Source organism: Mustelus asterias, chromosome 20 (assembly GCF_964213995.1).
Source record: "Mustelus asterias chromosome 20, sMusAst1.hap1.1, whole genome shotgun sequence".
Lineage (NCBI taxonomy): Eukaryota > Metazoa > Chordata > Chondrichthyes > Carcharhiniformes > Triakidae > Mustelus > Mustelus asterias.
The window spans coordinates 79,849,944-79,874,927 of record NC_135820.1 but is presented as its reverse complement, the minus strand read 5'-3'; the positions used below and the strand labels follow the sequence as shown (position 1 = coordinate 79,874,927).

Sequence of the window (24,984 nt, the reverse complement as noted above, 5' to 3'; positions counted from 1 at the left end):
ATTGCAAATATCTTGCAAATAGGACATTTCAACAGAGGGAGGACTCCCCCAACCAGTTCCAGGTAAAGTTCACCTGAAAAACAAACCTCCTTGAAATTCGACTACAATATACCTCACAGCCTGCCGATAATCTTTTGCTTTACAAGAGCTTCACTTCAACTATGGAGCATCAAATGTATCAAAGAAACTACAGGCCCGCCACAAAACTGACTGAGATAAAAACAAGCTGTAACAGCTTTTCACAGTAACTTCATTGCAGTGTTAATGTAAGCCTACTTGTGACACTAATAAATAAACGTATATTACCCTAATCAGTACCTAATCATTGTGTGTGAGAGTGTGAGATGAGTGAGTGCAGCAATGCGTCATTTTGGGATATGTCTGATAACAAATTACCTTCTTTCTTATTAAACTCATAAAAGCTTGCTGCTGAATTACTTAATTGGGACAAACTCCAGGGGTAAGAAAACACACACCTATTACAATTGAACTTACTGATCATGGGCAGCAAAAGAGAACACAACTGTTCTGTCCGTGGCAACGCTGACAAACCTTCCCAGGCCTCATTCCAGGGTATGTCTGTACCACAGGGATGGATCAGCTGGGAATCAGATCAGTATCAATTGAAAAGTTACTGGGCACTGTTAAATTAATATAAAGATAAACCAATTGCAATCCCATTTGATTAACCCTTTCTTGTGGCTATTTTGTTTCCATCTAATTTTGGATTCAGTGGCTACCACTGAACTTATTCATGGCTCATGTCCTCACTGATACACCTTCCTCCACAGTAATCATGAGATAGTGAGGAGGAGATGAACCCCTATCCTGGCCCAAGGTTACTGAGGCCAATCCATGCTCCTGCTCCCTGAGAGCAATGGACGTCACAGAGCATGTATTGAACGTGTGACTATCATAAAATCATAGAATCTACAGCACGGAGACAGGCCCTTCGGCCCAAACTGGTCCATGCCGACCAAAGTGCCCATCTAAACTAACCCCATCTACCTCCATTCGGCCCATATCCCTCTAAACCTTTCCTATCCATGTATCTGTCCAAATGCCTATTAAATGTTGTCAATGTCCCTGCCTCAGCCACTTCCTCCGGCAGCTCATTCCACACACGCACCACCCTCTGTGTAAAAGTTGCTCCTCAGGTTCCCATTAATTCTTTTCTCTCTTAATTTAAACCTCTGCCCTCTAGTTCTCGATTCCCCAACCCTGGGAAAAAGGCTGAGTGCATTCACCCTATCCATGCCTCTCATGATCTTATACACCTCTATAAGATCACCCCTCAGTCTCCTACACCCCAAAGAAAAAAGTTCTAACCTGTCCAATCCCCCCCTATAATTCAGTCCCTTGAGTCCTGGCAACATCTTTGTAAATCTCTTCTGCACTCTCTCCAGTTTAACTCCATCTTTCCTATAACAAGGTGACCAAAACTGAACACAATACTCCAGGTGCGGCCTCACCAACGTCCTGTATAACTGCAACATAACTTCCCAACTTCTATACTCAATACCCTGGCTGATGAAGGCTAGCATACCAAAAGCCTTCTTCACTGCCCTATCTACCTGTGACTCCACCTTTAGAGAACTGTGCACCTGAACTCTCAGGTCCCTCTGTTCCACGATACTCCCGAAGGTCCTACCATTCAGCGTGAAAGTCCTACCTTGATTTGACTTTCCAAAATGCAACACCTCACACTTATCTTAATTGAACTCCATTTGCCATTTCTCGGCCCACTTCCCCAGCTGATCAAGATCCTGCTGCAATGTTTGATAACCTTCCTCACTGTCTACAATACCACCTATTTTAGTGTCATCTGCAAACTTACTGATCATGCCTTGTACATTCTCATCCAAATTGTTGATATAGATAACAAACAGCAATGGGTCCAGCACTGACCAACAAATAACAGTACAGCACAGGAACAGGCCCTTCGCCGATCATGTTGTCCTATCTAAACGAACCGCCTGTATCCTTCTGTTCCCCATCTGTTCATGTGTCTATCCAGATAAGGCTTAAATGTGTCTAATGTATCTGCCTCAACCACCTCACTTGGCCGTGCATTCCAGGCCCCCACCACCCTCTGTGTAAAAAACTTCTCCTGCACATCTCCACTGAACCTTTCCCCCCTTACCTTGAACTTGTGCCCTCTTGTAATTGTAATTTCTGTCCTGGGAAAAAGCTTCCAACTGTTCACCCTATCCATACCCCTCATAATTTTATAAACTTCTATCAGGTCGCCCGTCAGCCTCCGTCTTTCCAGGGAGAACAATCCCAGTTTATTCAATCTCTCCTCATAGCGAATACCCTCCATCCCAGGCAACATCCTGGTAAACCTTTTCTGTACTCCCTCCAAAGCCTCCACGTCCTTCTGGTAGTGTGGGGACCAGAATTGGACCCAGTATTCCAAACGTTTTATACAACTGTAACATAATTCGCCAACTTTTAAACTCGATGCTCCGTCCGATGAAGGCGAGCGTGCCGATTGCTTTCTTCATCACCTTTCCCACCTGTGCTGCCACTTTTAAGGACCTGAGGACCTGTACTCTCTGTGTGTCGATGCTCCTGATGGTTCTGCCATTTATTTTATAGCTCCCACCTGAATTGGATCTACCAAATGCATCACCTCACACACACACACACATACACGCATGCAAACACACAGACACATGCAGACTCACAAACACACACACACAATCACACAGATACAAACACACACAAACACAACACACACATACGCATACTCATGTAAACACATGCATATATACAAATACATGCAACATACACACACTCACACAAATACACACACAAACACACACGTGTACACACTGATACAATTTGCTCAATGATACATACGTAGAAGCGTACTGACAAAAATCTTGAGAAAACACAGCTCAGGGGGAGCACAGGCTTTCTGCCAACTTTAAATTCCAAACTTTCACTTTCCTGGAACAACTTTCATTTTTAAACCTTCCATTACCTGAATAGTGGAGACAGCCCAGTGACTACAGATCTTCAATAATCCTCATTGCATACAGCTCTGAGATCCTCCAGTCAGACTCAGCCTTCTGGCAGCTTGGAACATGAATCAATTTCTACCCTGGGTCCAATGTTAATCCATGGGGCGCTCACAACCTCAGAGCTGGGACAGTAACAAGAGTGTTTTAATCTTAGGCTATCTGATCAACAGCACTGACTCTTCCGGGAAGGCAGTCAGTCAGTGTACAGTTGGAGAATTCAGTTCCTGTCTAACTGTTCACCAGTTCTAATTAATTAATCATACTTCCCTTTTTCAGCAGAGTAAAGAAATGACATAACTTTCCAGTCCTGCCTCTGTGAACATCAGACAGTGGCAGCTGGGCAGATCATTCCGCAGAACTTCCTTTCTGGCCAAAGTTTAACAGTTTAATAACCCCCTGTTCATTCCCCTGCCTGATTCAGACTCCACGGTTAGCAGTGAACAAATACTTTCAGCAAGGCAACTTTCCCCCAAATTTGCTAATCGAGTGTTCCGACTCAGTCAGAATCTGAAAGGAAAGAATTTGCATTTTTAGAGCATTTCATAGCTTCAGGCTGTGACAAAGTTCCTCACACTCAGTGACATATTTTAGAAACGTGGTTACTGTTTTAATGTACCTCTTAATGTTCAAATCCCACACTCTGCTCACAGATGTATCTGACTCATGTGTTCACTAACTGGGTGACTATTCGTGGTCAGTAACATTTTCCAGCGGATTTCATTTTCATCACACACAAACCTATCGGCATATCCACAAGAGGTTATCAGTTACCCTGAAACACAGGAACGAGAGGAGGCCATTTGGCCCCTTGAGCCTGTTCTGCCATTCAATGAAATCACAGCTGACCTGTGACCTAATGTATACTCACCTTTGCCTTCATGTTCCTTAATAGCTTTGGCTCACAAAATCTATTCATCTCGGATTCAAAGTTGATGATGGATCTGGAATCAGTTGCCATTTGCAAAGAGTTCCAACCTTCTACTATCCTTAGTGTGGACGTGTTCCCTGATTTCATTGCTGAATGTCTGACGATATGCCAAGTCGTTGACTCCCTAACCAGGAGAATTAGTTTCTCTTTACATCCTGTTGTGTATTTGTATTTATTCCTATTGGCTTGCAGAGCTATGCTGTGTCAATGTGTGCACCAGAAATGATGTAATATACCTGGTATAGGGAACAGACAGCCATGGAAGGGATCACAATTCATTAATGAAGCTCCATTCAATTGTAACCAAAGTCTGTGCTGCACATCACGTCTCCATTACACAACAAAACTGGCGACAAGGACTAGGGACGTGCATTTGCTAACCACCCAGAAAGAATAAATTAACTAAGGAAAGGTCGGAATAAAAAGAAAGCCGATAGACATATCCACAAGAGCTTATCAGTTACCCTGAAACACAGGATCAGCCATGATCGCATTTAAATGGTGGAGCAGGCTTGAAGGGCCGAATGGCCTCCTCCTGCTCCTATCTTCTATGTTTCTATGTTAAAACTTCCACACGTGTTAAGGAGACTAACGGGCTAGGTGGACTCAAGTGAACGACACTCTGCAAGCAGATTATAGAACTGGCTGTGATAAATAAGAGTCCTAAACTTGATTAAGTACCTTGTGTGTAAGAAAATCGAGGTAACCGCTGGAAATACAGTTGCGAAGCGCGTACGGTAAACCTGCTTAAAATTGCTGGGAGTTTTCGGCATCGTGGGATCCTGTGATGAAACGGGGAGCAATGGGGACCCAATTCGGAGCAGTTTGACTATTTTGCACAGCCAAACAAAATAGCCGAAGATATTATGGTGTCAGAGTGTGATTGGGGGGGGCGGGGGCAGGCAGGGGGGTGGGGGGGGGTGGGAGATGTGTGGAGGAGGGGGGGGGGGGAGGGGGCGGTGGGGGGGGGGGGGTGGAGTGGTGGGGGGGGGGGATGTTTAATCTCCTCCGTAGTTTAGTGCAACCTGACAAACCTGGCACTAAAACATACAAACAGATTGTGGACATTCTGCAAGCACATTTTTCACAGAAACCGCTGGTGATTGCAGAGTGCTTTAGATTCCATAAAAGAGTTCAAGAGGACGGGGAGTCAATCGCACAATTCGTGGCTGTGCTTAAAAGACTTCCAGAATATTGTGTGTTTGGAGATGTGCTGAATGACGCTATCCAGGACAGATTTGTTTGTGGTCTACGCTCTGAAGCGACACAAAAAAATCTGTTAACTGAGAGTAATCTTACTATAAGACCATAAGACCGTATGAAATAGGAACAGGAGGGTGGTACAGTGGCACAATTGTTAGTATTGCTGCCTCACAGCGCCAGGAACCGGGTTTGATCCTGGCCTTGGGTGTCTGCCTGTGTGGGGTTTACACGTTCTCCCCATGTCTGTGTGGGTTTCCTCCGGGTGCTCCGGTTTCCTCCCACACTCCAAAGATGCGCGGGTTGGGTGGATTGGCCGTGCTAAATTCACAGGGGTTACGGGGATAGGGGAAGGGATGGGCTTGGGTAAGAGGGCTGAAGTCAACATGATGACCAATGGAAAATTAGGTCTCATAAAAATTTTAAAGAAATAAGCTGTTGTTTTCGATGGAGAATTAGGGAGTATAAAAGACATTACAGTCAAACTGAAAATAAAAAACGGAAGCCAAGTGACATGTTTGAATGCAAGGTCTATATCATGTGCGATTAGTCTGAAGGTGGAGGCTGATTTGGAGCGACTGGTGAAGGCTGGAGATCTGAAACCTGTCAACATCAGTGAATGGACAATGCCTATTGTTCCAGTCATCAAGAAAGATGGATCTGTAAGGGTTTGCACGGGCTTTAACATCACCATAAATCCAGTGTTATGTGCTGAACAGTGCCCATTACCTCACATTGAAGACGTGGGGTCAACATTTCAGCAAAGTCCACCTGAGCCAGGCCTTCTTACACATGAATGTGGAGAAGTCACAGGAACATAGAATCATAGACTCCCTACAGTGCAGAAGGAGGCCATTTGGCCCATCGAGTTTGTACTGATCACAATCCCACCCTATTAGAACATAGAACAGTACAGCACAGAACAGGCCCTTTGGCCCACGATGTTGTGCCGAGCTTTATCTGAAACCAAGATCAAGCTATCCCACTCCCTATCATCCTGGTGTGCTCCATGTGCCTATCCAATAACCTATTTCTTATGTTCTTATGTTCTTAGTTCCCACATTCTGCTTTGTCACCTTTCTTGAAGATGGTGGCAATGACGGCATCCCTGAAGTTGGCAGGAATTTCTTCCCTGTCCCAGATTTTCAAGAACAGCTGATGGAGTTGATTTCTTCTCCTCCACGTTTGAAAACCTCAGCTGAAATCCAGTCCACCCCTCCGGCTTTTCCATTCTTAACCTCGTCCATGCTTGGCGGGAGACCAAAATCATCTTTGATGGGAAGTTGGGGGATTTCTTCAAACACTTCATCATCTATGATTGAATCATGACATCAACGGAACATTCAAGCCTCTCCACCACGGCAAGGTGGCAATCCAAGGATGGGATTCCAATAGTGTCTGACTCCACTATCACTGCAGGCAGTCCATTCCACACCCCAACCACTCTCTGCGTAAAGAACCTACCTCTGATATCCTTCCTATATCTCCCACCATGAACCCTATAGTTATGCCCCCTTGTAATAGCTCCATCCACCCGAGGAAATAGTCTTTGAACGTTCACTCGATCTATCCCCTTCATCATTTTATAAACCTCTATTAAGTCTCCCCTCGGCCTCCTCTGCTCCAGAGAGAACAGCCCTAGCTCCCTCAACCTTTCCTCATAAGACCTACCCTCCAAACCAGGCAGCATCCTGGTAAATCTCCTCTGCACTCTTTCCAGCGCTTCCACATCCTTCTTATAGTGAGGTGACCAGAACTGCACACAATATTCCAAATGTGGTCTCACCAAGGTCCTGTACAGTTGCAGCATAACCCCACGGCTCTTAAACTCCAACCCCCTGTTAATAAAAGCTAACACACTATAGGCCTTCTTCACAGCTCTATCCACTTGAGTGCAACCTTTAGAGATCTGTGGATATGGACCCCAAGATCTCTCTGTTCCTCCACAGTCTTCAGAACCCTACCTTTGACCCTGTAATCCACATTTAAATTAGTCCTACCAAAATGAATCACCTCACATTTATCAGGATTAAACTCCATTTGCCATTTTTCAGCCCAGCTTTGCATCCTATCTATGTCTCTTTGCAGCCTACAACAGCCCTCCACCTCATCCACTACTCCACCAATCTTGGTGCCATCAGCAAATTTACTGATCCACCCTTCAGCCCCCTCCTCTAAGTCATTAATAAAAATCACAAAGAGCAGAGGACCAAGCACTGATCCGTGTGGCACTCCGCTAGCAACCTGCCTCCAGTCCGAAAATTTTCCATCCACTACCACCCTCTGTCTTCGATCAGATAGCCAGTTACCTATCCAATCGGCCAACTTTACCTCTATACCACACCTCCTTACTTTCATCATAAGCCGACCATGGGGGACCTTATCAAACGCCTTACTAAAATCCATGTATATGACATCAACTGCCCTACCTTCATCAACACACTTAGTTACCTCCTCAAAAAATTCTATCAAATTTGTGAGGCACGACTTGCCCTTCACGAATCCGTGCTGACTATCCCGGATTAATCCGCCTCTTTCTAAATGGTCGTAAATCCCATCCCTCAGGACCTTTTCCATCAATTTACCAACCACCGAAGTAAGACTAACCGGTCTATAATTACCAGGGTCATTTCTATTCCCTTTCTTAAACAGAGGAACAACATTCGCCACTCTCCAGTCCTCTGGCACCATCCCCGTGGACAGTGAGGACCCAAAGATCAAAGCCAAAGGCTCTGCAATCTCATCCCTTGCCTCCCAAAGAATCCTAGGATATATTTCATCAGGCCCAGGGGACTTATCAACCTTCAGTTTATTCAAAACTGCCAGTACATCCTCCCTCCGAACATCTATTTCCTCCAGTCTATCTCTACTGACTCCATACACAAGTTCCCACTACTGTCCTTGACCGGCCCTAACCTCACCCTGGTCATTCTTTTATTCCTCACATAAGAGTAAAAAGCCTTGGGGTTTTCCTTGATCCGACCCGCCAAGGACTTCTCATGTCCCCTCCTAGCTCTCCTAAGCCCCTTTTTCAGCTCATTCCTTGCTAACTTGTAACCCTCAATCGAGCCATCTGAACCTTGTTTCCTCATCCCTACATAAGCTTCCCTCTTCCTTTTCACAAGACATTCCACCTCTTTCGTGAACCATGGTTCCCTCACTCGGCCATTTCCTCCCTGCCTGACAGGGACATACCTATCAAGGACACCCAGTATTTGTTCCTTGAAAAAGTTCCGCTTTTCATTAGTGCCTTTCCCTGACAGTTTCTGTTCCCATCTTATGCCCCCTAATTCTTGCCTAATCGCATCATATTCTTGTAACCCCACACATTTACCCTGCTAATCCCCTGACACTAGGATCAATTGTCAACTTCTGACAATTGTGACACACGAAGTCTTGTTCTGCTACTGAAGGTTGCCGTTTGGTATCACATCGAGCCCTGCCTTGGCTCGAAGGGCAATGGATCAGACCCTGAGTGGACTGAATGGGTCCAGTGCTATCTGGATGACATCCTAGTCACTGGAGGAGACAAAGAGGAACATGAGTTCAATGTGTACAATTCTGGTCGCCACACTATCAGAAGGATGTGGATGCTTTGAAGAGGGTACAGAAGAGGTTTATCAGGATGTTGCCTGGTCTCGAGGGTATTAGCTATGAAGAGAGGTTGAAGAAACTCGGTTTGTTCTCACTGGAATGACAGAGGTTGAGGGATGACCGGATAGAGGTTTATTATGATTGTGAGGGGCATGGACAGAGTGGAAAGTCAGATGCTCTTTCCTAGGGTAGAAAAGTCAAGTACTCGGGGACATAGGTTTAAGGTGCGTGGGGAAAAGTTTAGAGGAGATGTGTGAGGCAATTTTTCTATTCACACAGAGGGTGGTGAATGTCTGGAACGCGCTGCCCGGGGAGGTGGTGGGAGCGGGTACAATAGTGATAGTTACAATAGTGACTAGACGAATCCATGAGTAGGATGGGAATGGAAGGATACGGACTCTGTAAGTGCAGACGGTTTTAGTTTCGGCAGGCATCATGATTGGTGCAGGCTTGGAGGGCTGTACATTTCCTGCGCTGTACTTTTCTTTGTTCTTTGCTCTTTGTTGAAACTTGGAAGCTACCCTCCAGAGATTGAGTGTTGGCCGGGACCTATCTTTGCTCTTTGTAAGAGTGACCATGAGATCATTTATATCCTCCTAAGAGGGCAGAGGGACAGGAGCCTTGATTTATTGTCTCATCTGTAAGTCGGTACCTCCAACAGTGCAGAGTGTTGTACAGCCTGCGGAGTTAGGCATTTATAATCAAACTTCTCTCCCAGAGCTACAGAATTGCCAAAACAGGGTCAGAGCAGAGCGCCCTGAGAAAGCACAGCTTGTCTTCAGCTTTTAGTGACTGCGTATAATCGACAAAACATGCCTGTGCAAGGAAATAAACAGCTGAAAGAACCCCAAGCAGAGTGATTAAAGTCTGAGAAAAGCAGGAATAACATTTCAGCACCTGCTGCCAGGCAGCTGGGAAAACAATCCTTCTCTTTCCTGCCCTGCTCTCTGGCCTATGTTAAATAGTTTTAAACTGTGATCTCCTTATAACTTTAATGGGTAGTGTGGTGTGAGTGTACCTTTAAGAGGTTTTTTTAAATCATGGTCACAGCCTTGGTGATGCCATTGCTGGAAGGAGGAAAAATAAACTGTGGGCAGGTCAGGTGACCAAAGCTTTTCAGCTTTCAGTTTCATTTTGGCTGGAGGGTTAGAGGAGGTCTTAGAAGCCAACTGGAAAAGAAGTCTCTTCCTCTTTCTGTGTGGCTTTGAAAATTTAACCAGTTAGCAGAAAGAAAGGCTTGTTGGCACGCTGCATTAAAGAATTGGTGCTTTGGGAAGCTGATCTGAACACAAACTGCTCTGAGTTTTCAAGATCATTTGAAATCAGCATTCAGCCCAGGGAACTGGATTCTGGAATGTGAGCATTGGTCTGTGCAGTGATAAATCTGTTTAAAGGGTTTTGTTTATTGGATATTAGTGTTGATTGGAACATCTGATGCATATTGGTTAAGGGTTATACATTATTGTGGTTGTTTTGTTTCTGCTTGTAACTGATAAAAGTTCTTGCTAATTTTCATTCCGTATATTCTATTCTTAAATAAACTTTGTTTGATAAAAGCTCCCTAGTGGGTCATCTGAATCATACCTGAGGTGAATCATCTCATGCTTATCCTGGCCAAATTTAAGATGCAAAACTTCCAGGCGGGCTCCATAAAACACTTTGGAGTTCCTGACCTGAACCATAACAGTAGTATAATAAACCTCGGCAGAAGGGTCAATGAATGATGTATGGTGTTACGATGACCACGAAGGACACGGGAATCATCAATAAATCTGGGTTCAGTGGAGTGTGAGCTTCCCATTGAGTGAGCGGGAACTGACCCAATAGAAAACGAGCTGTGTGAGCTTGAAACCCCCGCATCTTTAACCCGTCCCTGGGCTTGGACCTGAGTGCTGTAAGCTGCAGTTGTGGCCTTCCCTGTTTAAAGCTATGGTCATGATGTGGAGATGCCGGCATTGGACTGGGGTAAACACAGTAAGAGTTTTAACAACACCAGGTTAAAGTCCAACAGGTTTATTTGCTACCAAATAAACCTGTTGGACTTTAACCTAGTGTTGTTAAAACTCTTAAAGGTGTGGTGTCAGAAGACTGACCTTGGTGAGATTATTAAATATAGGAATGTCAGTGCTTAATAAAACAAACACAATGATTCAAGAATAGTTCAGTCGGGAAATCTTGTCTGAGCGAAGTGTCTTTAAATAAATAACGATAGCTGTTAATTTAAATTGATTGTATTTTAAAGGCTCAGGAAGATACACCATGAGGTCTTATTGTAACATGTACCTTGGAGGTATGCAAATTAAGGTGTCTAAAAAGGAGGCCTTGTGGCACAGTGGTAGCATTCCTACCTCTGGACTAGAAGCCCCAGGTTCAAGTCCAATGCCAGGACTTGTTGGTGATGGAAGGAGCAGCCATAACGCAGTTCAATGGGCTAATAAACAGCTCAGGCATCCTCCCACCCCCACCTGCCCCCCCACCATTCCCGAAAGGGCAAGCAGTGTCTGTGTGAAGATACGCTAAAAGAAAAGGTGCTTTGTTGGGGTTCGAAAGATAGAGAAGCCAGAAGTCCTTCAATGAGTAACTCACTTCCGAACACCCCCCCCCCCCCCCCCCAAAGCCCATTCACCATCCACAGCGCACAAGTCAGGAGTGTGATGGAATACTCTCCACTTGCCTGGATGGGTGCAGCTCCAACAACACTCAAGAAGCTCGACACCATCCAGGACAAAACAGCCCCAACTTAATTGCTGCCCCTTCCACAAACATTCACTCCCTCCATCATCAACACACACAGTGTGTGTACGATCTACAACAGGGTTTCCCAAACTTTCCCAACCCTTTTGACCTCCCAGTATTATTGACAGAAAAACATATTTAATATGTTGCAGAGTTAAATCACAAAAAGACTTTGCAAAATGGGTTCAAACTTACAAAAACCCTAATTTCTGGAAGTCTTTTCTATTTCTTCTATGTATATCGTTACTCTAATTAAAAAATCTACTTGAGTCTTGCCTCCATTATTCTTAATGGGTGGAAATTTGCAGCTCCTTTAGTTCAGTAGGAAGATTACTGCTGGAAAATAAACAGAAAATGCTGGAAAATCTCAGCAGATCTGACAGCATCTGTGGAGAGAGAATAGAGCCAACGTTTCGAGTCAGAATTTTGATTTGATTTGATTTATTATTGTCACATGTATTACTATGCAGTGAAAAGTATTGTTTCTTGCACGCCATACAGAGCATACTGTTCATAGAGAAGGAAAGGTGAGTGTGCAGAATGTAGTGTCACAGCCATAGCTAGGGTGTAGAGAAAGATCAACTTAATGCAAGGTGGGTCCATTCAAAAGTCTGATGGCAGCAGGGAAGAAGCTGTTCTTGAGTCGGTTAATACATGACTCAGACTTTTGTATCTTTTTCCCAATGGAAGAAGGTGGAAGAGAGAATGTCCGGGGTGCGTGGGGTCCTTGATTATGCTGGCTGCTTTGCCGAGGCAGCGGGAAGTGTAGAGAGTGTCAATGTATGGGAGGCTGATTTGCGTGATGGACTGGACTTTGTTTGCGACCCTTTGTAGTTTCTTGCGGTGTTGGGCAGAGCAGGAGCCATACTTAGCTGTGATACAACCAGAAAGAACGCTTTCTGTGGTTCATCTGTAAAAGTTAATGAAAGTCGTAGCTAACATGCCAAATTTCCTTAGTCATAGAGTCATAGAAGTTTACAGCATGGAAGTAGGCCCTTCGGCCCAACTTGTCCATGCTGCCCTTTTTTTTAAAACCCCTAAGCTAATCCCAATTGCCCGCATTTGGCGCATATCCCTCTATACCCATCGTACCCATGTAACTGTAAGTCTTCTGAGAAAGTAGAGGCTTTGGTGGCCCTTTGTCTGAGCTGCTGGAATTCCAACTTCTTATATTGGTACAGAATCCAGTTTGAGAATCCCTGATCTCCAAGATGCACTGCAGGGACTCACCGAGGCTCCTTCGGCAACACTTTCCAAACCCTGTGATCTCGACCATCGAGAAGGACAAGGGCAGCAGATACCGGGGAACACCACCACCTGCAAGTTCCCCTCCAAGTCCTCACCATCCTGTTTTGGAAATATGTCCCCATTCCTTCACTGTCACTGGGTCAAAATCCTGGAACTCCCTCCCTAACAGCATGATGGGTGTACCTACACCACATGTTAAGCTAAGGTGGGGTTCTGGGGAGGCAATGGCTGAATGGTATCGTCAGTCAACTATTAATCCAGAAACTCAGCTAATGTTCTGGGAACCCGGGTTCAAATCCCGCCACGGCAGATGGTGGAATTTGAATTCAATAAAATATATCTGGAATTAAGAATCTCCTGATGACCATGAAACCATTGCCGATTGTCGGAAATTAGTGGTCAGAAATTTCCTTCCCTCAAGGACCTTGAGGGAAGGAAATCTGCCATCCTTACCCGGTCTGGCCCACATGTGACTCCAGAGCCACAGCAATGTGGTTAACCCTCAACTACCCTCCAAGGGTAACTAGGGGTGGGCAATAAACGCCGGTCCAGCCAGCGACGCCCGTGTCCAATGAATACATTTTTTTTTTCATATTTAATAAATATTCTTGTTGTTAAAGCGAATTAGTGTAATTTTGTTCCTCCACATTTTATGAGAAAAGATAAATGTTAACAGGGGCGATTCTTCCAAACAATTCTAAGAGTTGAATTTGTGTAAAAACCGGAGTAAATCCCGCTGGTTTTTCAGCGGGAGTTTCAAAATGAATCTCCCGCACTCTGTGCACTGCAGAGTTCCTCAGCGTGAATCACGCTGAAATTCAGTGCGGGGGGGGGGGGCGATTCCTGCTGGAGAGGCAGCAGCATAGCGCTGAGTGCGCCACTGCGCCGATCTGTCTGTAGCCCCACACCGCTGGCCTCATGATCGCTGGTAAGCCCCGCGACCCTGCAATGTCGGCCCTCCCAGCCCCCTCACCCCCCACGGCCCAATTGCTGGCCCCCCATGTATGGCCGCCATGATGATGTATGGGCCAGCCTCGAAGCCCCCTCTCACCTCCCACCCCTGGCCCAGAGACCTGATCTCCCTCCCCAACCCTGCCACTGGCAGTCCCGACACTCTCCAGTTCCGACACCCACCCACCCGCCCCCACCGCCCCACCGCCACCGCAGCCCCAAACCCCACCCCCTCTGGCCCGATGCCCAGCCTGATCGCTGGCCTCCCTCCCTCTGACACTGACCCCTCTGCAGAGTGGCAGCGGGACCCCTTCACCAACACCGATTCTCCCGTCATAGGCCCCACCTCCGCAATAGGTCCTGCCCCCTCTGGCCCCACCCTCTTTGCACTGCCCGATACCTGGTGGGCATTATTACTTTGCCCCTTGGGCAGTGCCAGGGGCAAAGTAGCGGTGGGCGGCACGGTAGCACAGTGGTTAGCACTGCTGCTTCACAGCTCCAGGGACCTGGGTTCGATTCCCGGCTTGGGTCACTGTCTGTGTGGAGTTTGCACATTCTCCTCGTGTCTGCGTGGGTTTCCTCCGGGTGCTCTGGTTTTCTCCCACACTCCAAAGATGTGCGGGTTAGGTTGATTGGCCATGCTAAAAATTGCCCTTAGTGTCCTGAGATGCGTAGGTTAGAGGGATTAGTGGGTAAATATGTAGGGATATGGGGGTAGGGCCTGGGTGGGATTGTGGTCGGTGCAGACTCGATGGGCCGAATGGCCTCTTTCTGTACTGTAGGGTTTCTATGATGATGATTTTATGCAGCTCTGTGCCAGAAATCTACCGGCTGGAGACTTGCGGAGGCCATGACACCCAGAGGAAAGCCGGATAAACAGCCTCCGCTTGAGTATCCCAGCTTGGAGAATCACCCCCAAGGGCTGGTGAGCCAGGGTTCCATTCTGGAATCTTCTCCTCCAATTATAACAGCAATTGGGATGGTCACATGCACCACATGGGCTGTGGTTTGAGAGGCTGAATTGTGACTGTTCCTCCTATTTCTCATGTCAGTTTTTATTTGCTATCAGTAAATCTGGAGTTGTCAATGCTCCATTAAGATCAGCATCGCTTTATCTTGGCAACATTCACTCAGTTCCATTCTTTACTTCAATATAATCGACTCCCTTTCTCTCTAATAAATAATCCCTTTCCAATCTCTTAATGGTAAGTACTTCCCTCGCTCTCACCTCCCCGCTCTCGCCTCCCCGCTCTCACCTCCCCGCTTTCACTCTCTCCAATTCATCCACGCTTAAGGCTTGCAGAATAGGAAGCTCATTGTCAGTTCGGATGAAAAAAATTGACTGAAGCACAGACACAGCAAGCTGTGGTAAATGATGATTTTCCGAATGGAGGATCATAGAATCCCTACAGTGCAGAACCGACCACAATCCCACCCAGGCCCTATCCCCGTAACCCCATGCATTTACCCTGTTAGTCCCCCTGACACTAAGGGAAAATTTAGCACGGCCAATCCACCGAACCTGCACATGTTTGGAGTGTGGGAGGAAACCGGAGCACCTGGAGGAAACCCATGCAGACCCGGGGAGAACGTGCAGACACCTCACAGACAGTGACCAGAATTGAACCCCGGGTCTCTGGCACTATGAGGCAGCAGTGCTAACCACTGTGCCACCATGCTGCCCCCGATGGTACATAGGAATGGCTCTGAAAAAGAGTCATACGTATTCAAAACGTTAACTGTGTTTCTCTCTCCAGAGATGCTGGGGGGCATTCTCCTGTCCTGCCCGCCTTGAGATCCATCAAAGATGCCAAAGGACAGTACCAGACCAAGCTAGAGTCCCAGGCTGGCCACATCGACCCCTGCCAGCTATGGCAAGGTCTGCAAGACATTACAGGCTGCAAGATGAAAATATGTAAAATCGCCGGCTCCAACGCATCCGTCCCTGATGGTCTTGGGCAGAGCAGGAGCCAATACCAAGCTGTGATACAACCAGAAAGAATGCTTTCCATGGTGCATCTGTAAAAGTTGGTGAGAGTCGTAGCTGACATGCCAAATTTCCTTAGTCTTCTGAGAAAGTAGAGGCGTTGGTGGGCTTTCTTAACTATAGTGTCGGCTTGGGGGGACCAGGACAGGTTGTTGGTGATCTGGACACCTAAAAACCTGAAGCTCTCGACCTTTTCTACTTCTGTTTGTCTGACAGTGAGAATTATAGTGATTAACTGCGGCAGGACATAGATCAACTGGTAGAATGAGTAGAAAAGTTGCAGACAGAATTCGATACAGAGAAGTGTGAGGTGTTGCATTCTGATAGAAGTGATTGGAAGAGGCAATATAGACTAAATGGTATAATTGTAAAAAGTGTACAGGGACATAAGGACTTGGGCTTCATGCACATAAATCTATGAAGATGGTAGGACATATTGGGACTAGTTTACAAAGTAAATTTTATCTTGGATTTCATAAGCAGAGGCATTGAGTACAAAAGCAGGGAAGCTATGGTCAACCTTTATAAAGCTCTGATTAGGCCACAACTGGAGTATCATGTTTAGTTCTGGTGACCAAACTTCAGTCAGGTTGTGAGAGACCTTGGGAGAGTGAGAGGAGATTGACCAGAACGGTTCCAGGGATGGAGGGATTTCAGCTTCAAGGTTAGGGTTGGAGAAGCTGGGAGTCTTCTCCAAGGAACGAAAGAGATTTGAGAGAGATTTACAAGATGGTGACAGGTTCAGATAAAGAAAAGCTGCTTCCTTGAGCTGTGTACAGTCGAGGAATCACAGATTTAAAATTTTGAGGAAGGGATGTGGGGGGAATTGTGAGGGAGAGCTTTCTGCTGTGACCTAGAACTCGCTGTTTATGAAGGTGGTGAAGATACGAATATGAATAATTTCAACAGGAAATTGGATGGACACCTGAGGGAAATAAACTTAGAGTTACACCTGCATCTTTTGCTCAAAACCCCCTCAACTCAGAGTGGGAAAATGGGACTGACAGCATTGTCCCCCAGAGATGGCAAATATTTGAAGGGTTACATGCCTCCCTTCTGTGCCACAATGACTCTACAACTTAGTCTTCCCTCCCAGTTGGGCTCCTTGTCACCCTCGTCTTGATTCCATTGCTTTCCAATTTTCATTCCCGCAAAGATTAGTGGGAACCGAGAGGATTGGAAAATCTTTAAAGGTCAGCAGAAAGCCACTAAAAAAGCTATAAAGAAAAGTAAGATAGATTATGAGAGTAAACTAGCTCAGAATATAAAAACATTGATCCTTTAGAGGATGAGAAAGGGGATGTAATAACTGGAAATGAGAAAATGGCTGAGGCATTGAACAGGTATTTTGTGTCGGTCTTCACAGTGGAAGACACAAATAACATGTCAAAAATTGATGACAGGAAGGCTATGGCAGGTGAGAACCTAGAAACTATCATTATCATGAGAGCGGTAGTGTTGGGCAAGCTAATGGGGCTAAAGGTAGACAAGTCTCCTGGTCCTGATGGAATACATCCCAGGGTACTAAAAGAGATGGTGGGAGAAATAGCAAATGCACTAGTGGTAATTTACCAAAATTCGCTGGACTCTGGGGTGGTTCCCGCAGATTGGAAAACAGCAAATGTGACACCACTGTTTAAAAAAGGAGGTAGACAAAAGGCAGGTAACTATAGGCCGGTTAGCTTAACTTCTGTAGTAGGGAAAATGTTTGAATCTATGACCAAGGAAGAAATAGCGAGACCCTATCTGGATATAAATTGTCCCATTGGGAAGACGCAGCATGGGTTCATGAAGGGAAGGTCATGTTTGACTAATTTGGTGGAATTCTTTGAGAACATTACATGTGCAGTGGACAATGGGGAACCTGTGGATGTGGTGTATCTGGATTTCCAGAAGGCATTTGACAAGGTGCCGCACCAAAGACTGTTGCATAAGATAAAGGTGCACGGTGTTACGGGTAATGTATTAGTATGGATAGAGGATTGGTTAACTAACAGAAAGCAAAGAGTGGGGGTAAATGGATGTTTTTCCGGTTGGCGATCAGTGACTAGTGGTGTGCCTCAGGGATCAGTGTTGGGACCGCAATTGTTTATGATTTACATAGATGATTTGGAGTTGGGGACCAAGTGTAGTGTGTCAAAAGTTGCAAATGACACTAAGATGGGTGGCAGAGCAAAGTGTGCGGAGGATGCTGAAAGTCTGCAAAGGGATATAGATAATCTAAGTGAATGGGCGAAGGTCTGGCAGATGGAGTACAATGTTGGTAAATGTGAGGTCATCCATTTTGGGAGGAATAACAGCAAAATGGACAATTATTTAAATGGTAAAAACTTGCAGCATGCTGCAGTGTAGAGGGACCTGGATGTCCTTGTGCAGGAATTTCAAGGAGTTGGTTTGAAAGGTGCAGCAGGTAATTAAGAAGGCAAATAGAATTTTGTCCTTCATTGCTAGAGGGATGGAGTTCAAAAACAGTGAGGTTATATTGCCGCTGTATAAAGTGCTGGTGAGGCCACACCTGGAGTACTGTGTACAGTTTTGGTCTCCTTACTTGAGAAAGGATATACTGGCACTGGAGGGGGTGCAGAGGAGATTCAGTAGGTTGATTCCAGAGTTCAGGGGATTGGCTTATGAGGAGAGACTGGGTAGACTGGGGCTATACTCATTGGAATTCAGAAGAATGAGGGGAGATCTTATAGAAACATATAAGATTATGAAGGGAATAGATAAGATAGAAGCAGGGAAGTTGTTTCCACTGGCGGGTGAAACTAGAACTAGGGGACATAGCCTCAAAATAATGGGAAGCAGATTTAGGACTGAGTTGAAGAGGAACTTCTTCACACAAAGAGTTGTGAATCTGTGGAATTCCCTGCCCACTGAAGCAGTTGAGGCTACCTCATTGAATGTTTTTAAGGCAAGGATAGATAAATTTTTGAACAGTAAAGGAATTAAGGGTTATGGTGAGTGGGCGGGTAAGTGGAGCTGAGTCCACAAAAAGATCAGCCATGATCTTATTGAATGGCGGAGCAGGCTCGAGGGGCCAGATGGCCTATTCCTGCTCCTAGTTCTTATGTTTTTATGTTCTGTCAGTGTGTTACCTGAAATACAATCTCTATTTCCCTTGACGTGTTGCCATATTTAAACCGTATCTGGACCATGCCACTGAGATTGTTGCATATTTGTGGACAGCTTTCTTAGCAGACAACAACAAATCTCATTTCTTTGTCCCTGATCAAAATCTGGGCTATTATTTTCTAAGGTGTGTGACGATACTGTGCCTTGAAGAGATATATTTACATCATGTTTTTTGTACGGGGTATGTTTAAAATTTTGCTGTGCTTTGCAGGGTGCTGGCCTGTCCAAGAAATCTTTTTAATTGGTAGCTGGGGGAACAGAACAAGTACCTGGGGTATTTGTTTTAAACTGAGTTAATGCATTTGTGTTTACTTAGGTTTCCCCTGGAGTTTCAGGGTAGACTTTTGACTAGGTTGACTAACAAGGATCCAGTCATGTGCTTAATGGAAAGAGATAAGTTGCAGGGTAAAACAATTTCTCTTTCATTTTAAAACAAGCAGTTACTGGCTGGTTCTAAAGAAGCAAGATGTGTCACCGTCTCCCTCTCTCTCTGGAGATTGCCTGGGAGCTCCAGGGCTGGCAAACTAAGTACAAGCAAGTAAGCCAGTCTTTTACCAACTGATATTGAAGATGGGTTTAAGTCTGTAAGAGGACTATTGCTTGAATTGGAACTCATCGCGACGGATTAGTGGTTAAGAATTGTATCTTACCATGTTTAAGTATCATACAATTGTTAAATGTTAAGCTAATTCATTTGTTAAGAGTTAAATTGTGTTGTTAAATAAAGTTTGTTTTGATAAAAGCTCCCTCGTGTGTCAGTAGAATAAGAGCTGGAGTGAACCACCCTATCCTCACGCTAATGCCAAAATAGAAAATAGCTGGGGCCTAGTCTGGCTTCATAATGAAAGAAAGTCACTGATGAAGCAGCTGGAAATGGTTGGGTCTCGGACACTAACCCTGAGGGACTCCTGCAGAGATGTCCTGGAGCTCGTCTGGCTTCATAATAGACCTTGGGGTTTCTGATCTGGTAATCTAACAGGTGGCTCAATTTCAATCGTTGTCCAATCATCGCTCTGGTGAAATGCCACGGGACATTTTATCAGTTTAAAGAAAATATATAAATGCGGGTGGTTGTTGAAAAGACTGCTAAAACCAGTTGATTAACAGTCTTTCAAAACCCGGTTGAAAAATATTGACGAAAACAGGAAATAATGTTTTCAACTGACTGCTTCAGTATCTGAGGAGTTGAGAATAATGCTGTACATTGTGCAATCATCAGTGTACACCCCCACATTTGACCATATAATGAAAGAAAAGTCACTGATGAAGCAGCTGAAGATGGTTGGGCCGAGGACACTAACCCTGAGGGACTCCTGCAGTGATGTCCTGGAGCTGAGATGATTGACATCCAACAACCACAACCATCTTCCTATGTGCCAGATATGAGCCCAACCAGCAGAGAGTTTCCCCCTGATTCCCATTGATTCCAGTTTCACTGGGGCTCCTTGATGCCACACTTGGTCGAATGCGGCTTTGATGTCAAGGAAGTCACTCTTGCCTCACCTCTGGAATTCAGCTCTTTTGTCCATGTTTGAACCAAGGCTGTAATGAGGTCAGGAGCTGAGTGACCCTGGCGAAACCCAAACTGGGCGTCACTGAGCAGGTTATTGCTGAGCAGGTGCTGCTTGATAGCACTGTTGATGACCCCTTCCATCACTTTACTGATGATCAAGAGTAGACTGATGGGGTGATAATTGGCCACGTTGGATTTGTTGTTTCTCGTACACAGGACATACCTGGGCAATTTTCCACATTGTCGGATCAATGATTTGATTTGATTTGATTTATTTTTGTCACATGCATTAGCATACAGTGAAAAATATTGTTTGTTGCATGCTATACAAAGCATACCGTTCATAGAGAAGCAAATGAGAGAGTGGAGAATGTAGTGTTACAGTCATGGCTAGGGTGTAGAGAACAATCAACTTAATGCAAGGTAAGTCCATTCAAAAGTCTGACAGCAGCAGGGAAGAAGCTGTTCTTGAGTTTGTTAGTATGTGACCTCAGACTTTTGTATCTTTTTCCTGACGGAAGAAGGTGGAAGAGAGAATGTCCGGGGTGCGTGGGGTCCTTAATTATGCTGGCTGCTTTGCCAAGGCAGCGGGAAGTGTAGACAGAGTCAATGGATGGGAGGCTGGTGTGCGTGATGGATTGGGCTACATTCACCACCTTTCGTAGTTCCTTGCGGTCTTGGGCAGAGCAGGAGCCAATACCAAGCTGTGATACAACCAGAAAGAATGCTTTCTATGGTGCATCTGTAAAAGTTGGTCAGAGTTGTAGCTGACATGCCAAATTTCCTTAGTCTTCTGAGAAAGTAGAGGCGTTGGTGGGCTTTCCTAACTATAGATTCGGCATGGGGGGACCAGGACAGGTTGTTGGTGATCTTGTCACCTAAAAACTTGAAGCTCTCGACCCTTTCTACTTCGTCCCAGTTGATGTAGACAGGGGCATGTTTTCCTTTACTCTTCCTGAAGTCGATGACAATCTCCTTCATTTTGTTGACATTGAGGGAGAGATTATTGTTGCCACACCAGTTCACCAGATTCTCTATCTCATTCCTGTACTCTGCCTCATCATTGTTTGAGATCTGACCCATTATGGTGGGTCGTCAGCAAACTTGAAAATTGAATTGGAGGGGAATTTGGCCACACAGTCAGGTATATAAGGAGTATAGTCGGGGGTTGAGAGCACAGCCTTGTGGGGCACCGGTATTGAGGCTGATCGTGGAGGTGTTATAGAACATAGAACAGTACAGCACAGAACAGGCCCTTCGGCCCACGATGTTGTGCCGAGCTTTATCTGAAACCAAGATCAAGCTATCTCACTCCCTATCATCCTGGTGTGCTCCATGTGCCTATCCAATAACCACTTAAATGTTCCTAAAGTGTCTGACTCCACTATCACTGCAGGCACTCCATTCCACACCCCAACCACTTTCTGCGTAAAGAACCTACCTCTGATATCCTTCCTGTATCTCCCACCACGAACCCTATAGTTATGCCCCTTGTAATAGCTCCATCCACCCGAGGAAATAGTCTTTGAACGTTCACTCTATCTATCCCCTTCATCATTTTATAAACCTCTATTAAGTCTCCCCTCAGCCTCCTCCGCTCCAGAGAGAACAGCCCTAGCTCCCTCAACCTTTCCTCATAAGACCTACCCTCCAAACCAGGCAGCATCCTGGTAAATCTCCTCTGCACTCTTTCCAGCGCTTCCACATCCTTCTTATAGTGAGGTGTCCAGAACTGCACACAATATTCCAAATGTGGTCTCACCAAGGTCCTGTACAGTTGCAGCATAACCCCACGGCTCTTAAACTCCAACCCTCTGTTAATAAAAGCTAACGCACTATAGGCCTTCTTCACAGCTCTATCCACTTGAGTGGCAACCTTTAGAGATCTGTGGATATGGACCCCAAGATCTCTCTGTTCCTCCACAGTCTTCAGAACCCTACCTTTGACCCTGTAATCCACATTTAAATTAGTCCTACCAAAATGAATCACCTCACATTTATCAGGATTAAACTCCATTTGCCATTTTTCAGCCCAGCTTTGCATCCTATCTATGTCTCTTTGCAGCCTACAACAGCCCTCCACCTCATCCACTACTCCACCAATCTTGGTGTCATCAGCAAATTTACTGATCCACCCTTCAGTCCCCTCCTCTAAGTCATTAATAAAAATCACAAAGAGCAGAGGACCAAGCACTGATCCCTGCGACACTCCGCTAGCAACCTGCCTCCAATCCGAAAATTTTCCATCGACCACCACCCTCTGTCTTCGATCAGACAGCCAGTTACCTATCCAATCGGCCAACTTTCCCTCTATCCCACACCTCCTCACTTTCATCATAAGCCGACCATGGGGGACCTTATCAAACGCAACACTTCCAGTGTTGTTGCCTATCCTTACTGATTGTGGTCTGTGAGTTAGGAAGTTCGTGATCCAGTCGCAGAGGGAGGTGCCGAGGTCCAGGCCATGGAATTTGGAGACGAGTTTCATCAGAATAATGGTGTTGAAGGCTGAGCTGTAGTCAATAAATAGGAGTCTGACATAGGTGTCTTTGTTATCCAGGTCTTCCAGGGTTGAGTGCAGGGTCAGGGAAATGGCGTCTGCTGTGGACCTGTTGTGGTGGTAGGCAAACTGTAGTGGATCCAGGCAGTCCAGGCGGCTGGAATTGATTTGTGTCATGTCTAGCCTTTTGAAGCACTTCATAATGATGGATGTCAGAGCCACCGGACAATAGTCATTAAGATAAGTATTGTAGCTGGACTGGAACAGCTTGGCAAGGGGCAGGGTAAGTTCTGGAGCACAAGTCTTCCATACTTTCGCCTGGATATTCTTAGGGCACATTGCCTTTGCCATATCCAGTGCTTTCACCGTGTTTTGATATCATGTGGAGTGGCTGGAGACTGGCATCTGAGATGCTGGGGACCACTGGAGGAGGCCGAGAGGGATCATCCACTCGGCACTTCTGGCTGAAGATTGTTCTGAATACGTCAGCCTTACGCTTTGCACTGACGTGCTGGGCTCCTCCATCATTGAGGATGGGAATATTTGTGGAGCCTCCTCCTCCAGTGAGTTGTTCAATTGTCCACAACCATTCACGGTTGGATGTGGCAGGACTGCAGAGCTTTGATCTGATCTGGTGGTTGTGGATTCGCTTAGCTCTGTCGCTTATTGCTTTTGCTGTTTTGCAGCAAGTAGTCCTGTGTTGTAGCTTCACCAGGTTGACACCTCATTTCCAGGTATGCCTGTTGCTGCTCCTGGCGTGCCCTCCTGCACTCTGCAACCAGGGATTGATCCCCTGGCTTGATGGTACTTGGATATGCCAGGCTGTGAGGTTGATTCTGCTGCTGCTGATGGCCCACGGCGACCGATAGTTGCCCAATCTTGAGTTTCTAGATCTGGTTGAAGCCTGTCCCACATTGGTAGTGCCACACAACGCGATGGAAGATGGGACTTTGTCTCCTCAAGGACAGTGTGGTGGTCGATCCTACCGATACTGTCATGGACAGATGTATCTGCAGCCGGCAGGTTGGTGAGGATGGGGTCCAGTTTGGTTTCCTCTCTTTGGTTCCCTCAGCCCCTGCCACAGTCCCAGTCTCGCAGCGATGTCCTTTAGCATCCGGCCAGCTCGAGCTGTGCTGGCGCTATCGAGCCATCCTTGGTGATGGACATTGAAGTCCCCACCCAGGGTACATTCTGTGCCCGCCCCCCCTCAGTGCTTCCTCCAAGTGGTGTTCAAGATGGAGGAGTACTGATTCATCAGCTTAGTGGGACAGTATGTGGTAATCAGCAGGAGGTTCAGAGTGGACAGAGTGGTGAAGAAGGCATTCGGCATGCTTGGTTTCATCGGTCAGAACATTGAATACAGGAGTTGGGACGTCTTGTTGAAGTTGTGCAAGACATTGGTAAGGCCACACTTGGAATACCGTGTGCAATTCTGGTCACCCTATTATAGAAAGGATATTATTAAACTAGAAAGAGTGCAAAAAAGATTTACTAGGATGCTATCGGGACTTGATGGATTGAGTTATGAGAAGAGACTGAATAGACTGGGACTTTTTTCTCTGGAGCGTAGAAGGTTGAGGGGTGACCTTATAGAGGTCTATAAAATAATGAGGGGCATAGACAAGGTAGATAGTCAATATCTTTTCCCAAAGGCAGGGGAGTCTAAAACTAGAGGGCATAGGTTTAAGGTGAGAGGGGAGAGATACAAAAGTGTCCAGAGGGGCAATTTTTTCTACAGAGGGTGGTGTCTGGAACAAGCTGCCAGAGGCAGTAGTAGAGGCGGGTACAATTTTGTCTTTTAAAAAGCATTTAGACAGTTACATGGGTACGATGGGTATAGAGGGATATGGGCCAAATGCAGGCAATTGGGATTAGCTGAGGGTTTTTTTCAAAAAAAGGGCGGCATGGACAAGTTGGGCCGAAGGGCCTGTTTCCATGCTGTAAACCTCTATGACTCTAGGTTCCCTTGTCCATGTTTGATCTGGTGCCATGAGATATCATGGGGTCGGACTCAATGTTGAGCACTCAGGTCAAATCCTCCTTACCCTATACCACTGTGCCACTGTCACCTCTGCTGGGTTTGTCCTGCCGGTGGGATACGACATACCTAGGAATGGTGATGGCGGTGTCTGGCACATTATCTGTAAGGTATGATTCCGTGAGAAT

General features: G+C 45.9%; 1 protein-coding gene across 1 annotated transcript in view; it reads right to left on the bottom strand.

The window, feature by feature from the left end:
- LOC144508677 (DENN domain-containing protein 3-like) overlaps positions 1-3,200 on the bottom strand; it is a 128,436-nt gene extending 125,236 nt beyond the window's left edge. Inside the window, exon 1 of the mRNA XM_078236923.1 lies at positions 2,990-3,200. The gene's annotated coding sequence lies outside the window, so the exon portion shown is untranslated. The remainder of the gene's footprint in view (positions 1-2,989) is intronic.
- Positions 3,201-24,984: the final 21,784 nt, after the last annotated feature.